The sequence below is a fragment of the Carcharodon carcharias genome, chromosome 25 (genome assembly GCF_017639515.1).
Source record: "Carcharodon carcharias isolate sCarCar2 chromosome 25, sCarCar2.pri, whole genome shotgun sequence".
NCBI lineage: Eukaryota > Metazoa > Chordata > Chondrichthyes > Lamniformes > Lamnidae > Carcharodon > Carcharodon carcharias.
In genome coordinates this window covers 15751930-15769327 of record NC_054491.1, presented here as the reverse complement: position 1 = coordinate 15769327, position 17398 = coordinate 15751930, and the positions used below count along the sequence as shown (strand labels likewise).

The following is a 17398-nucleotide window of genomic DNA, read 5'->3' as shown; positions in this document are numbered from 1 at the left end:
ACTTTTCGCTAGGACGGGAAACACCGAATTTTTAACACACAAATGTTTATCTAGCAAAAAAACCTCCCTGTCACTAAGCATCAAGGCACTAAGCAGCGCCCACTCTACACTGTGAAGTTTAATTTGGGGGCACGTCTAATCTGGACTGTCTGAAAGTAGAACGGTCTTGCCACCTCTCTCAGCTGTGTGTTTGTTCCCAACTTGCCAGAGTCTACCAGTCTTGAACCACTTTAACCCGAAGCGTGATATCTTCCCCCATAGCGACCGAGACACAATGACCATTTTAAGTGATTCAGCATCGAAAGAGTTAACGGCGCTCCTTCAGCTCAAAGCTAACATTTTCAGGAAGGATTCCCAGCTTCCTTAAAGGAAGAAAACCATTTGTTAGGGGAGCATCCTAGCCTCTGTGTCCCCCACCAACTAAGACCCCCACTCCCCCATTTCTCGCCGTTCACTCCCTCCCTCCCGATGCTCCCATCAGCTTTGAGAGGCAGCAGAGTCTGGGCTACCGGCCGACGAGGTCGTAAATAAACAACTGCTTTTACGGCAGGAGTTTTCTCCCACAACCAGAGTAAAGCCCTATGGTTTTCAGGGAGAGGAGCGGGCGGTCATTTCTTGTCTTGTTTCTTTTTTAAGGAAAGGGAAAAGGTTGAGAAATGATCAGGAAAGCGGTGATCGGGAGACGGGCGAGCGAACCGGGGGGGGTGAGTGGACCCGGGGTGGCGACAGAAAGAGTTTTGTTGGATGAGTAACCCGGGTGAATTAAAACTGTGGGCTGACTCCGGCGCTGACTCGCCGGATCTTGTTCGCCCTGAGCCTCCCCCGCGAACCGGTGCTGGGCTAAACTTGACACCCGTGTGCTGAGTGTGCAGTGGAATACTGGCAACGATTAGAGGCTCTGATTTAAAGGCGGAAAAAGAAAAAGATTCAAGGTCGTCGAGACTGGGCTTCGGTAAGAAAGATGCGAGGGAAGAAAAAAAAAGGGTGGGGGGGTCGGATTACGGAAATGCCGAAAGTGGCGAGTCTGCAGAGCGAACAGTTCCAAAGTGTGGTTTAAGAGAAATAGCTAATTCACTAAATCTACCCTCCAAGTTTCCACTGGCCGATAAATATCAAAATGCCTTTCTTACTCTTCAGTCGGCGCTATTGTAAATACCTCCCACCTTCCACGACGCCCAATGTTTTAGCTATGAACACAGTAGCTGTTCAAATACGCCTCCCTGTGCCCTGGACATGAAAACGCAGAGTCATTTAGCATCAACTGATCTTATTCTTATTTTTAAAAAAAAACACCTCTGCGATCTCTGTCGCGCGTTTAAAGTGCCCGAGATATCTATATTTTGCATTTTTAAAAAACCCAATAACTGTATCTTGGCAACAGTTTCAAGAAAGTCAATGAACGTAAAAAGTAAATGGAAATCAGCATTTCTGTTTCAAGCAGTGATTATATACTCAAGCAGTGATATGTACTGTATATACACATATACAGTGAGAGTCTGCGAGGACTTTGAACGCTTAGTCTATAACTTGCTCCAGTGCTTTCACACACTTCACAATCGCAGTTTTGATGGCGAGAAAGTGGCACGGTGAAGCAACCAGCCTAACGTCAAATGATGTTGCAAGATTAAGAGAAAATAATCCTTTCCCTTTCATTAACTTTCTGCTTTGTGGAAACACGTGTTCTGATTTACTTTGCGGGGGGGGGGGGGGGGCAAAACTTAAATCTAGTTAAAAGCAAGTTCATTAAGCTGTAGGAAGGGAAACCAGTAAGTGTTGAACAACGATAAGACACACAATAGCCAACGCAATCTTAAGCCATTCCTTCCTAGCAATATTTAGTTCCTAACTTTGCCCAGGGGGCCAGAAAAGTGATCAATGAAGTGTTCCAAACAAAATAGCAGCTCGTAGAAATACCTCCTCACTATTTGACATTACTGGGGACTGTTTACAATCGATTGCACCCCCAAAAATTAAGTCTGAAATGCAATATTTAACCCGGTAGATCTTGTGCTTAAGGAAAATAGGCAGATAACGGATTTGAAAGTGTATGTAACAGCATCTCAGTAAATGTTGATTTATTTCTTTTTACAGGTGAACACTAAGCGAACGCTAAGACAAGACAAGAAAACCCGTGCAAAAAGATCCTCAAGAGAGAAAAAAATAATAATTGCCTTACCAGACATTATAGGATTATTAGACTGCAGTTTGCTTCAAGAGAGATGCTTTGAGTGGCCACAGCAATAAATCTTTGCAAATTTGTTGACAAGAGTGCAATATTCTTAAAATTAAGGCAAAGTGCTTCCTGCAGCACTGAAATTTAAACAATACACAAACAAAATTATTGCACTATACCTTGGGATATAACTTAGAGTTTTGCAGCACACATGCCGACCTTTTTAAAACCTCTACAATCCAATGATTTGACAATGAATGATTGCGCGATACTTTCAATTTGAATATTCAAAGCTTGGACAAAAAGAGTGCTCTCTTTTTGAAACACTGTGCATTTCCATCTAATAAAGACTCCAATGGAATAAAATACAATGTAAAGTGTGAGACTTTATGCAGGATTGGGAACATTTTTGTGATTTTAGCAAGCTTTGGCCAGCGGAGTCTGGGACACTCAAAATGTCCATAATTTTCGCCCTAGGAGCTCATTTTCGCCCCAGATCACTCACAACTTCATAAGCAAGTTCACCGGCGACGTACTGCAGCTTTGGATATAGGTTATATTGTCGTTGTATTGCAAAAAGTAACATTTGTGCCGAATTTGGTGCCAAACATGGCAGATTGTGGGCGTGGCTTGGAGCAGTCCTCAATTCGACCATACAGTGACAATGAAAGCTGCAAAGTGGTGATTCTCACGTTTACATCTGCATTGATTTCATTCTGTAGAATCCTTATTAATAAAGATGCTTCTCACTAAATTATGTAATTAGAGGCAATGACACTCCTTGCGGGCCCTGCAACTGTACCTGCAGAGTCTGAGATCACCATTCTGAATTGTTCCAAAATTATTTTTCCGAATTTATAGGCGTTAACCTGCAATGGAAGATTTCGGGCCTTTCAACCGGATTTCAATTTACCATCACACCACTGACGCTTAGACGCGGAGAGCATAGCCTAGTATTTTAAATTCATGCGTTCATTGGTTTTAATTTTGTTATGGTGTATAACCAATAAAAATACTGCTTTTGAAAGTGTCATTATTCCTTCCAAATGAAGCACGCCCTACCGACTATTGCAGCCTAAGTTACACCGGGAAATTATCCTTTGTCATAAGAATGCAGGCTTTTCTTTTATATAAGTGCAAGTGGAGTGTTATATATACAACAGATTCATTTTTTAAAAATCTCTGATCCTTGGTGGGTACACCACCTTTACTGAAGCAGGCGAGTGACTCTTGGCCAATGTGCCCATTGTTACTCCCAGGACTTGTTCACTCGTGCAGACTGAGAGTGAGAGGCCAGAGTAGATTATTTTTTTTTAAAAATCATTTTTAGTAAAATGAAACCATCAGTCTGACACGGAAATATTTTGCATCTTGCTCTGCCTATTGGGGTCGGCGTTTTGCGAGGTTCAGAGAACCTCATCCATATTGAAGGATGTGACAGCAATTCGCGCTGTTTTTTTTTATTAAGCTCACTTCTCCTTTGACGTGTTGCAACAGTGGGATAACTAAACACTTTAAATTAAATTATACCCATTGCCCCTTGGTGTTTTTTTTTTAAATGCATTGATTGTTTTCTAAACTATTAAAATTTTACTACAAACTACTTGTTGCAGGCTGCAGCCCAGGTGTATCGAAGTTACCATTAGGGTTATTTTCACAGTGAAAATTGGACTGGATTCTACTCCTGCGCTGCCGGGGTGACAGCAATCTCCGTCTCCACAGGAGCCGCCGTTCATACCCTCCGCTCTGCGGCGCAGGTAACCCGGGGTAGGAGGGGCGTCAAGGGCGGCCCCTCCTGCGGGAATGTGTTTTAGTTGAACTGCCATAATGATTCATGTGCTTTTTAAAAAAAAAAATACTAAATCTTCCTCACGGGCGAACCTATTTGATTTAACTCATTCAGTATTACAGGACCGAAGCGAGCCCGCAAAATGACGTGTCCTTTTGAAGTGTCTGGACCTAGACTGGGCAGAGAGATGTGAGTGTTTGTCGGCAAGAAATGTCATGACTTTATAGCCCTGTCAAAACGAAGGGGACCGAGGAAACCACTGGCTGAGGTTTACCCACATTCTCACAAATCAATGTTATGGGCAACCTGTCCATTTTCAAGTCCGCAGACCCATCCCGGTTCCCTCCTGTTGTACCGCTGCCCGGCAGTAATATTAAATAAACGATTCCTGCCCCCTTTGGGGGTTGATTCCTGTTAATACGACGCATTCCTGTTCAATCTGGTGGTAACGTATGGCAATAAATTATTTTTCTTCCCTCGCAAATATATAACTGGCGCACATATTCGGCCACTACATCACTCATTAGATGCTGAATATATATCAGGGCACTTTCCATAACCTATACATATAGGTATATATGGGACACATCTCACTTCACAAGTGCGACGCACTTATTGGATCATATTACCCATTGGTGAGATATATTTAAGTGCTGCACGTATATATATTATTTACCGATATTAGTATATGTTAGAACATCTTATATTGCCCACAGGCAATGCATAGAGACCCGTACTTTGTTTCTTTTTATTACTATACGTTAGGAAGAAAAGGTTTCCATGTAAGATTGACGTTCTCATTTTTCAAAACAAGATTTTACAACTAACCTAGCCTGATCTCTGTTACGCACGGTCTGCACTAATGCACTAGTGAACCAGTCCAGGAATTAACAAGTGCCCATGGAGGCGGACGCATTGGCTGGGGTTGGGGGCGGGGGGGGGGAAATCACTTCTCAATAGTTAGCAGTGACTGCTTCACTTGGGATAGTGTACCCAGTTAAACAACTAGAAATAGGAAATGGGGGCAGGAAAAGGCCATTCGGCCCCTCGAGCCTGCAAGCGCTATTCAACTACATCGTGGCCGATCTTCTTTCTCAGCCTCATTTCCCCGCCCTGTCCCTTGATATCTTTAATATTTTTTTAAAAATACTTCATAATTGGCATAACGCCATGGGCTTTGCTTATGTGTCAATACAATGAAAAGCTCGCGAAAGCCAGCAAGCGATAGCATTGGGAGCGTTAGATTAATGACCCTTTACAGGTATATTTATATCAGCTAGAACCAACAGGATAATAGCAATCCTCCAACAGATGGCATGTGGCACTGGACTAACAATGGCACTAACCCAGGAAACCTGGTCGGCTTTAACCGTGTAAAGGTCTTTCTGAAAAACAATCGTCCCCAGGCATTGAAGCTAATTGTGCCGAGGGCTGGGTGACTTTTAACCCCCGAAACCCGGGTGTAAGGGGCTCAAAAGAATGTTTCATCCTATTTCATTCGCTCTGTGGTCTGTAAATACACATTTTTTAAAAAAAAATGATGTCTCATTTCTATGGATAGGGTTTGTCGTCTCAGTTTTTCAAAACATCAGGAAAACAGGATATTGAATGGAGACACTGAAGAGTGATCCCTCGCGGCAGAGCAAGTGTGAAGGGTAGACAACGCTTCGATCCAAGGCAACAGTGTTGTCGCTGCTCATGGACTTGCATCCGTCCTCACCGTTGCTACCAGAATTTCCTGTACTTTCTGGGTTTTTTAATTAGAGATATTGGCCCATTATTGAGCACAAGTGTAAAAAAAAAGGAGGGGTCTCCATGTCCCGAAGAGCTCCGCCTAATATCTGGCGAAGCAACATTCTAACACCCAGCGGCAGAGGAAATATTCGCTGCTCAGCTTGACTGACTCTTTAAACGAAGCATCTTCCCCCCCACCCCCCCAACCCCATTTCCCACGAGTGAAGCCCTGCTGAATTTATTTCCCAGCCCATTCTCTAGGATTTGGGATGTTTCGTTCGGTTAAAGGCCCTACATAAATATAAGTTGTTGTTGTTGTTCTGCCCCATAGCAGCCAGCCACCCACATTCTGCCAGACAAAGCAGGCCTGGTTCTTACTCTTGGTCCAGATCTCCCAAAAGAGCCCTAAGATTGGAGAGGCAATTACTTCACGCCAGCATCCAAAGCCAGGACTTAAAATCCACTTCGTAAGCCCCAATTAAAGAGCCTAATTACATCTACATTGTCCATGTCCCTCAGTATGTTCAAGACCTTCCAATGTGCTCTGAGAGTCCGAGAGCAATCACTTGGAGCTTTATAAATAGAGATACTTTGATGTGAAAATCGAGAAGTTATGCAAATTCAGTCTAGAACACTGTTAGGCCTCAGCTGGAGTATTGGAGGCACCAGACTTTAGGAAGGATGTGAAGACTTTGGAGAGAGTATCTCTCTCTTTTCTCTCTTAAGGTACCATGTCCTGAAAAGGCATTGGTGACCATGGACTTCAATGATTGGTCTGTATTATGCTTGGTAAGGTACTGCAATGATTTGCCATTTTGGGGAGAGTACAGAAGTGATTTTTTATTAGAATGATGCAGGGATGAGGGATTACAGTGACATGGATAGCCTGGAGAAGTTGATGTTTTTTTCCTTAGAACAAAGATGGATAAGGGGATATTTGATAGAGGTGTTTAAACTCAAGAAGGGTTTCGGTAGAACAAATAAAGCAACACTATTCCCAAAGGGGGGCTGTGGTGCAGTGGTAGCACCCCTATCTTTGGGCTAGAAGCTAGACGTCCGATTCAGGACTTGATGGCTATAGAAGGGGTGTTCATAATGTGACCAAACAGGTTGAGTATCAGCCTGTAAATCCTTCTAATACACCTGATTGCAGGATAGTTTCCTGGTCAGTCATACTGCAGAAGGTGATGGCAGACCAATGCACTACTTTGCCAAGCATAATCATGGACCAATCCATTGGAAGTCCATGGTCTTAGGGCACAGTACCCAGAGGAGGAGGATTTTCAATAGCTGAAGGGCCAATAACCAGAATGCACAGGTTCAAAAGTCATTGGCAAAAGAACCAGAGGTGATATGAAGAAAATGATTTTTTTATAGTTAGGATTTGAAATGCACTGCCTGATGGGTTGTCGGGCAAAGATTCTTCAGTAGTCTTCAGCAGGAAACTGGATGAATACTGGAGAAAGAACACTTTGCAAGGATGCGGAGGAAGAGTGGGAGAATGGAACTAACTGGATTCTTTGGAAGAACCTGCAGATTTGGTGGGCCTCCTGTGCTACGCTAATCTACGATATTATTGTCCTTCTGAAGATCGGTACATCCATAGTTGCAGGTGTTGTGCTGAACGTGCCTTCACCAGAGAGCCATCGATGGTTAGAATAATTTGTTTTGACTTGCAATCAAAAATGGTCAAGATTGTACTTGACAAATTTGGTTGATAAATGGTCAGCAATCACTGCCATCACCATTATTTTTCTTCACCTTTCTGACTGGACATCCCTTTGTAATATGTTTCACATTTCTGGCACATTCGCTATACAATAATCTGCATTTAAATGGCACCTTTAACATAGTGAAAACTTCCAAGTTTGACACTGAGCCTCATAAGGAGACATTAAGACAGGCGATTTTTAAAAAAAAAAATTATTCATGGATGTCACTGGCTAGGCCAGCATCTATTGCCCATTTCTATGTTCAGAGGGCATTTTTCTGAGAGTCAACCACAGTGCTCTGGGGTTACATGACCAGGACCAGCCCTAAAGGTCATTAGTGAACCAGATGGGTTTTTACAACAATTGTTTCATGGTCACCATTAGATTTTTAACTCAGATTTCACCACCTGCCTTGGTGGGATTTGAATCTTGGCCCCCAGAGCATTGTCCTGGGTTTCTAGAATACTAGTCAAGTGATAATATCACTATGCCACCACTTCCCTGTTTTAAAGCAAGCAATACTAATGATGGAAGGTATTAAGATGGAAGGTATTAAGCTTGGTCAAAGAGGTTGGTTTTAAGGAGCATCTTGGAGTAGATAGGCGGATATTCAATCTTTAAGAGGTTATAGTCTCAAATCTCAGGATTGGAATGGTTAGGTAAGGTTGAAACTGAGGTGAGATTACTCGAGTTATGAGTTTTGCAGAACAGTTTCCAGTTGAAGCTATGTTTCAGATATGAGTTTGGCATCCTCTATTGACAGTAGAGGGTAATGGCGTTTATCTGGAACTGGAAACGGCAGTAAAATTGAACAGGAGACTGCTCTGGTAAGTGAATCTGTAAATCCTGCTGTGTAACTCCACTTGTTATGCATCAACCAGGAAAGTAAATTAAAATCCTTATTTGGGATTTACTTATCTCTGTTTTTTTTATGAATAGTAATGTAATATTTGCCTTTTCAGACTAAAGCAAGCTATTAAAAATAGTTCTCTGTAATCTATTTTTTCATTTCTCCACATCTTTAAATTAGGAAAATACTAGATGTTAAGTCAGATAATCCATGTTTGCCATCTGGTTCTCATTTTTCCATTTATCTGTGTCCATATTTTTTATTTCTCTCTTTCTTGGTCTTTTTCTTAATCAATATCAGAGTGACTTTATTATTTTATCTTTATTATTGCTTGTGTGTTTTGTTTTCTGTTTTATTCACCTCTTCTTGCTCTTTACTCCCTATCATTGATTTTTATATGACTCTCTCATGCACACCATAAGGGGAAATTCAACAGCAGCAAAACCATACAAAATGGCTTGTGTGCCAGGTCTTATTTCTCTCATTTAAATACATCATATGATTCACACAAAAGATATGTGTGTACAATTGCATTTAATAGTTTAGACATGGATTCTCTTCATATGTAAACCCAGAGGCACACAATTGGCATCAAATACATAGCCTAAAAAATGACAGATCCTTGGCATAAGTGAGTCATATAAATGAGTACAAAAAGTGCCCAAATCTTCTTGAACTTTTCTGACCATCTCTCGATCCCGCTACCCAAACGCACCTCCACCTACATTACTGGCAGCTCCAGCATTACAGACTCTTGAGTCCACATGGACATATGCCAGCTCTGTGTTGCTGCTGATGGAGCCCAGTGTCTGATTACCAAACAGCAGGCACCTCTTCAGGACTGTTGCCATCAAATAACACTTCACTGACTCAGTCCAGGTCTGCCTTCTGGAGAGGTGTGGGCATCATCCTCACCACTTCAGAGTGTCCCTGAAACTGGATTGTGACGCTCACCTGGCTTTAGGGTGGTGCCCAGGTGAAAGCTGTCAGCATTTGTACCCGGTTGAGGAGAGTGGAGTGACTGACTCTGTTTTGGAGTGAGGGATGGGTACACACCCAAGAAATAGTGCTGGTGCGGAGGTCTGACTTCCCACCCAGCTGGCAGCTGAATGGGGTCAAGTTGGAGGACCGGAGTCTGTGTTTTCCACCTGCTCCCCCCCACCATGTCACCTTGCCCTCCATCTTTCTCCTCCTCATTCTACCCACCCACCCCCCCCCCACCACCACCCCTCCCCAACACCACTCCACTCCTGGCATCTTGAATGACGTGCAGGTAGAGAAAAGAAAGAGTTAGAGTGATTGTGTTTGCCTCTATTGCAATGCCACAATGATTGGGAGAAGCCTGGGCCTCTAGCATGGAGCATTGGCAGATATCAAGCAGGCAAGTACGACCTTGCATTTCGACTGGCTTCTCCTCATGTGGCATGAGAGAGCAGAGGATTGAAACCCCCACCCCCAATCTTTGCTCTCTCCTGGACATTGTGCACCTTCTTGCTCAGCAAAGTCATTTCTCCAGTAGTTATTTGAATATATGGAACAATTGAAGGAGTTACTCATCTGCATGGTTCCAGCTTTTTGCAAAGTCAATTAAAAGTATTTACACTTCAAGAAATTTTAATGTGGTATCCAACTTAGATAAGGAAAAAATGATAATATGGTAATGTGAGTGCCTTGCCTCCCCCTTTCTGGTGAGATAATTTTTTTTTAAAAACACTGGTCCACTGTCCTGGGCATTCGACTACTGCCACCTCCAGCCATGCCCATCCCTTGACCGCACATGAGGGCTGGCACATGGGGGAATCTGAGCTGCATCTCATCTACCTCATACAGAATAACCTTCAGGTGGCTTTCTGTGATATTGAAAACCCTCTACCTGGCAGCAGTGAGGCAGTCAAATTATATTCAAACCACGCTGAACAATTACATAGATAAGCTCCCTTCTTACTTTTGGGTGTAGGCTGATAAGATTGGCAGAAAATTTGAGTGTAACTTGACATCAGAAGAATTGATGTATTTTCAACGCTAACTTCCCGGTTGTGCCTATTTGCAGAAAATTCCCAGCCTCACCATTCAAGTGGGAATCAGATTTGACGAATGTTCAAATTTTCAACTCTTACTTGCCAGTGTAAACAGGCTGAATTGACTGCTTCGGAATTGGCTCTGAATGAAGGAATCCCATCCAAAAAAGTGGTTGCAGACGGTTGAAAACCACGTGGGATCCGACCAGTTGAAACTGGCTGATCCCTGGCATCACAGCAACATGGTTGCCCTTGCTCAAACTGCTCCCAACCTTGTGTGGTTAACATGCAATCTTGCACAACATAATCTCCTTAATTGATCTAGTCTGTTGTTTTTGTTTCTGAAACAGCAAATTCAAACTGAAACAGCAAAGAGAGAAAACCTGCAAAAAAAAAATGTGTGAGCATTTGCCGGAGTGTCTTGCATACATAGGGCAACAGTGCACACAATATGTTGGCGCACCCAAAAGTGCTCAAATATTTACCACTGAAATGTATTCACTTTAGAGTTAAAATGTATTGTGCACAAACATCAAATAAATGTGAGGCTTGCAAGGAAGGTGAGATGACTATGGTAGGGCAAATACAATAGGGATGCTGGTGTTGTATTTAGAAACTGCCTCCAGTGTTAATGAACGGTATTCAGTACCAGGCAGGTGGTAAATTTTTGAATGCTGAACTCAACGTGAATGTAGAGTAAAAACAAAAATACCTGGAAAAACTCAGCAGGTCTGACAGCATCTGCAGAGAGGAATGGGAGGTTCCAGCATTGGCAGATGCTGTCAGACCTGCTGAGTTTTTCCAGGTATTTTTGTTTTTGTTTTGGATTTCCAGCATCCGCAGTTTTTTGCTTTTATCTATATGAATGTAGAGTATATAGGTGATGCTGTCAGAACTCATATATGCACATTTCTCATTTTAGACACTATGGTCTCAATATTACTGCCGGCTTTGGGACCCTAGGATCAAAGTGAACCTGCAGTTGCCGACAGTGAGACCTCTCAGTGATTTTTTTAAAAAATTCTTTCACGGGTTGTGGACAATGCTGGTAAGGTCAGCATTTATTGTCCATTCCTAATTGCCCTTGAGAAGATGGTGATGACTACCAGGAATGTGACCCAGTGACAGTGAAGGAACAGCGATATAATTCCAAGTCAGGATGGTGTGTGGCTTAGAGGAGAACTTGCAGGTGGTGGTGTTCCCACACATCTGCCGCTCTTGCTCTTCTTGGTGGTAGATGTCATGGGCCTGGAAGGTGCTGTCAAAAGAGCCTAGGTGATTTGTTGCTGTGCATCCTGTAGATGGGACACACTGCTGCCACTGTGAGGGAGGGACTGAATGTTTAAGGTCGTGGAGGGGCTTCCAATCAAGCAGGCTGCTCTGCCCTGGATGGTGTCAAACTTCTTGAGTGCTGTTAGAGTTGCACTCTAAGTGGACAGTATTACATCATTCTTGACTTGTGCCTTGTAGATGGTGCACAGGATTTGGGGAGTCAGGAGGTGAATTACTTGGCACAGAATTTTGAGCCTCTGACCTGCTCTTGTAGCCACAGTATTTATATGTCCGGTCCAGTTCAGTGCTGGTCAATGGTAACCTCTGGATGTTGATAATGGAGGATTCAGCAATGCCAATGAATGTCAAAGGGAGATGGTTAGATTCTCTCTTGTAGGAGATGGTAAGTGCCTGGCACTTGTGTGGTGTGAATGCTACTTGCCACTTAAGAGCCAAAGTTTGAATGTTGTCCAGGTTTTGCTGAATATGGACATGGACTGCTTCAGTATCTGGGGAGCCATGAATGGTGCTGAACATTGTGCATATGTCAGCGAACATCCCCACTTCTGACCTTACGATAGAGGGAAGATCATTTATGAAGCAGCTGAAGATGGTTGGGCCTAAGACACTACCCTGAGGAAGTCCTGCAGTGATGTCTCAGTACTGAGATGACTGACCTCCAACAACCACAACCATCTTCCTTGGTTCTGGGTATGACTCCGATTCCCATTCACCCCAGATTTTATGGGGCGCTGTGATGCTCTGTTTTGTGGGTTTACCATGGGATTCTTTGGCATCTTACTCTAAAAGAGATCTTGCTGGAGGCAATGGTCTTTTTTCAAAAACATTTACATGCTAACTATTGTCATGACAGTGGATCACAGCCTGAATTACTTACAGGCATTTTGAATTTTTTGAGAAAGACGTGTTTTTTTTAAAGGGCATACAAGCAAAAGCTAGCTGAAACTGTAAAGTAACCACCTTCCGGAAAATTCCTATGTGGATTATACTTGACCAACTAGCCCAGAGAGGCCCTAGAATATCGCATCTAAAATGGTGTCAAGGCCCACTTCAGACAGAGACACTTGAAAGGGAGAGATGCAATGCAAAAGGCTGAACTTTAATCTCCTGTGGTTGTGGAGACAAAAGGAGACTGATTACCACATCTCAGCAGAAACCATCTCCTGTTGAGTTATATCTCAGAATGTGGACATGATCTGAGTTGAAAGAAAGCAGATTCTGGTCGAAAGACATGTTTGTTTTTCCCTTCGAGGAATACACAAGACAAGGATTTAAAAAGCCAGCTGCAAACCTGATCAGTGTGTTGAGTTCTGAGGTGCAGGAGTGTGCTGTGAAGGTTACAGCAGAAGGACAGCAACCAGGAATCCCTGCGGCTTGCACATAAAAGTCTTCTCTCTGGGGTTGGAGGCAAGTGAGCAAAGCCACAGTCAAAAAAGAAAACAAGATGATTCCTTCAGCTACCCTGCAGAACCAAGAGTCTCCAAACCAACTGCTCAACTGCCAAAGTCAGCTCTACCAGAATAACCCAACTTAACGGCTGCAACATTTCACCATCTACTCCTCATGGACAAGCCAACTTCCCATTTCTGACCTATGTGTATGGGTATGTATGTTGTGTTTTTATTTTTTTTCTCTTTCGGCTTTTTAGTAACTAATAAATTTATTCCTTCTTTGACTCAAGAAAGCCTGGTTAAATTGGCACCTTCTAAGACATAAATACATTTGGACAGGAAAAGATATCCACAAGGGAAGGGATCCCTTTTAAATTAACCTTGTTGTGACTAACTGAAGGGGCTGAATAAAGAAGGGGAGCCAGCTCATCCCTCCTTACCCGGGACCATAACAGAATTGGGGTCTCATTTGGGAAGTTAACAATTTGGGGTATCTTGTCTGGAATCATAACCAACTAAGGTACCTCGTCCAGGGACCAGTGTACAAAGGCTAAATACATCCAGGACATAGCTGAAGCTACTCTGAGATGCTTCACAAATCATCACCACTCAATGAGAGACATCACAGGGACATAATTCTTTACACACATGCTCAATAGCTGTTATTAGAGTTAATCCTTTTGCTGTACAGATGCCACACTCGATCAAATGCTGCCTTGATGTCAAAGGTAGTCATTTTCACCTCACCTCTGGAGTTCAGCTCTTTTGTCCATGTTTGACCCAAGGCTTTAATGAGGTCAGGAGCCTGGAAAACCCAAATTGAGCATCAGTGAACGGGTTATTGCTGAGTACATGCCCTTTGATAGCACTTTTAACAACCTCTACCATCACTTTGCTGATTATCGAGAGCAGACTGATGGGGTGGTAACTGACCAAATTGGATTTATTCTTCTTTAGGTAAACAGGACATACCTGGGCAATTTCTCACGTTGCAGTGTGGATAGCAGTGTTGTAGCTGTATTGGAAAAGCTTGGCTGGGGAGGTGGCTAGTTCAGGAGCGCAAGTACTATTGCCGGAATATTGTCAGGGCCATAGCCATTGCAGTATCCAGTTCCTTGAGCTGTTTCCTGATATCACACAGAGTGTATCAAATTGGCTGAACAGTAGCATCTGTGATGCTGGGGACCTCAGGAGGAGGTTGAGATGGATCATCCACTCAGCACTGCTAGCTGAAGATGGCTACAAAAGCTTCAGTTTGTCTTTTGCACTGAAGTGCTGGATATCTCCATCATTGAGGATGGGATATTTGTGGAGCCTCCTCCTCCAATTAGCTGTTTAGTTGTCCACCACTATTCCAAGCCAAGTAGAATGCCTCAGGTGGTGGCTGCGGCTAAGGGTGGTGCGTCCCATAAGGCATCGAAGCAGTCGCTGACTAAAGTCACCAAGAAGCCTCGCAAGAAGGGGAGGAAATCCCACAAGTAGGGCTATTCCACTTACATGTTCAGGGGGCTGACCCAGGTTCACCCTTCCACCAAATCACGTCCAAGGCCATGAGTGTTGTGAATTCCTTTGTTATCGACATTTTCGAGCGCATCGCCTCCAAGGCTTTGCACCTCATTCACTACAAGCGCTACACCATCTCGGCCAGGGAGATCCAGAGTGCTGTCCGCCTCATGCTGCTAGGGGAACTGGCCAAACACGCCGTCTCCGAAGGCACAGAAGTGGTCACCAAATATACCAACTCCGTTTAGGTTTATCATCCTAAAAAATATAGAAAAAGACAACTATTCTTGACTGATTGTGGCAGGACTGAAGAGCTTAGACCCAATCCATTGGCTGTGGGATCTCTTACTCTACCTACTGCATGCTGCTTCTGCTGTTTCACCACATGTGTAGCCTCACCAGGGTGACACCTCATTTTTAGGTGTGCCTGGTGCTGCTCCTGGCATGCTCTCCTGCACTCTTCATTCAACCAGGATTGATCCCCCAGCTTGATGGTAATAGCAGACTGGGGGATACGCTGGGCTAGGAGGTTACAGATCATGTTTGAATATAATTCTGCTGCTGATGATGGCCCACAGCGCTACATGGATGCCCAGTTTTGAGTTACTACATCTGTTTGAAGTCTATCCCATTTAATACAGTGGTAGTGCCACATAACACAATGGACGGTATCCTCAATGTGAAGACGGAACTTTGTCTCCACAAGGACTGTGCAGTGGTCACTCCTATTGATACTGTCATGACTAGGCACATCTGCAACAGGTAGTTTGGTGAGGAGAAGGTCACATAGGTTTTCCCTCTTGTTGTTTTCCTCATCACCTGCCACAGACCCAGTCTAGCAGCTATGTCGTTCAAGGCTTGGCCAGCTCTGTCAGTGGTGTCACTATCGAGCCACTACTTGTAATGGACATTGAAGTCCCCCACCCAGAGTACATTCTGTGCCGTTGCCACCCTCAGTTCTTCCTCCATCAGCTGAGGGTCGGGGGTGGGGGACGATGGGCTGAAGGTGTGGTATGTGGTAAACAGTAGGAGATTTCCTTGCCCATGTTTGACCTGGTGTCACAAAATTTCATGAGATCCTGAGTCAATGTTATGACTGTCAGGGCAATGCCCTCCTGACTGTATACCACAGTGCTGCCACCTCTGGTGGGTCTGTCAGGGACTAGGGACCAAGCGATGGTGACGGTGATGTCCGGGACATTGTCTGTAAGGTGTGAATCTGTGAGTATGACTATGACAGATCACTAGTTTTTGGGACAGCCCTCCCAATTTTGGTACAAGCCCCCAGATGTTACGAAGGAGGACATTACAGAGTCGACAGGGCCGGGTGTGCTGTTGTCATTCCAATGACTAGGTTGATACTGAGTGGTCTGCCTGATTTCATTCCTTATAGGCTTTTCTGTAGTGGCTTGATACAACTGACTGGCTTGCTAGGCCATTTCAGAGGGCATTTAAGAGTCAACCACATTGCTGTGGGTCTGGAGTCATAAAAGTTGAACCAGGTGTTATGATCCCAGCTGATGTTACAACTGGGCAAGTCAGATCCCAGGGTGGAACCTGGCTTGAAAGATCCTAACTCTTATCTTTTGTTTAGAAATGTGGAGAGTGGCTACTGAACAGAGTCACAGGAGTCAGCTGATGAACTTTCAACAAAAGATTAAAACATTTATTAAACAAGAAAAAATTAAATATATTACAATATTCCTTCACCCACAACTATACCTTTACAGATAGACAGATTTGTAAGGATAACACAAGTTACAAAAGCTATCTTATACTCTAATGTAAGTATATAGCCAAAGTAAACCAATAGGTGACCTGTGGCCAGTCACACCACACTCTGAAACAGTGTCAGATATCACCCCAAACAGATGCTTTGGATCTCTCATCAACTCCCCCCAAGATGCTTGTCACACCATGAGCCAACTGGTCTCACTAAACTCTGTTTTTCTCGAGGGTTTCCAATCTCAATGCTCAGTGAACTCGCTTTGGGAACTTCTCCCAAATGACACTCTCTTAGGTGTCTTCAACAAGCATCCACCTCCAGGATTTTGATCTGCCCTTGTGATGTTCCTGTCCCCTGAATCACCATGTTCATTAAAGCTTCACCTCCCATGCACTATCTCAGATGCTCAACCATTTCAATAGAACACCACTGCCTCCCAGGTCCATAGTAAAGAGTCACCAATGTTTGGCTGGCTCCTCAGATCTTCTGGCTTCTCGCTAGCCCACTTTGCCTTGATTCTGCCCCCCTCAGCTTTCTCTCTTCAATTCAGAGTCTTTTCCTCTGCTCCATACTTTAATATCACTGAACAGGATCTGTTTCTGATTCCCTGTCCTTGTTCCTGGACTTGAGCAGTCATCTTGTAGCTTTTTCCTGTCCCGGTTTCCTGGTTTTGGGAGCTTTCTTTGGTTCTTCTGGGAAATCTGCATTCTGCAGTCCCCATCCTGTCTCCTGTGTGCCTCTCTGAGGAATGGCACTTCTCTTCTGGGATCACCCGATCATCTTTTTGCTCTGTTTCACTTTTGTTTTTGTTTCCTTTCCTGCGCAGGTGCAGGGCTCCCTTCAAAAAAAAAAATCGAGGAAAAAAACTGGAAAAGAACAAACTGTGCATGTGCACAGGCCATACACCAGCCTGAAGATGTGAACCCAACCTAACTGCACGCGCGTGGCCATTCTCCAGCCAGCATTTGCACAGAACCCAGAGATCGTGAAGAAGAACTATCTGCGCATATGTGGAAACCGCTGAGGCCAGTCAGGAATGGTGGTTCCCCACTCCAAAGGCCTGGCCTGTGCTTTTTAAAAGCAAAGTTTTGCTTTCTTCTTTTCTCCCGGCTTGCAACACAGGTAAAGGTGGCAGATGCTCTTCCCTAAAAGGACGTTAGTGAAGCAAATGGGTTTTTAACAACAGTCAACAATGAGGCTAGCTTTTAA

At 43.8% G+C, this 17398-nt stretch overlaps 1 long non-coding RNA gene across 1 annotated transcript; it reads left to right on the top strand.

Moving 5' to 3' along the window:
- The first annotated feature begins 58 nt into the window (after positions 1–58).
- LOC121269678 lies at positions 59–3200 on the top strand. Its single transcript, XR_005941388.1, has 2 exons — positions 59–952; positions 2092–3200. It is a non-coding gene; the product is annotated as an uncharacterized LOC121269678 (long non-coding RNA).
- The last annotated feature ends 14198 nt before the right edge of the window (positions 3201–17398 follow it).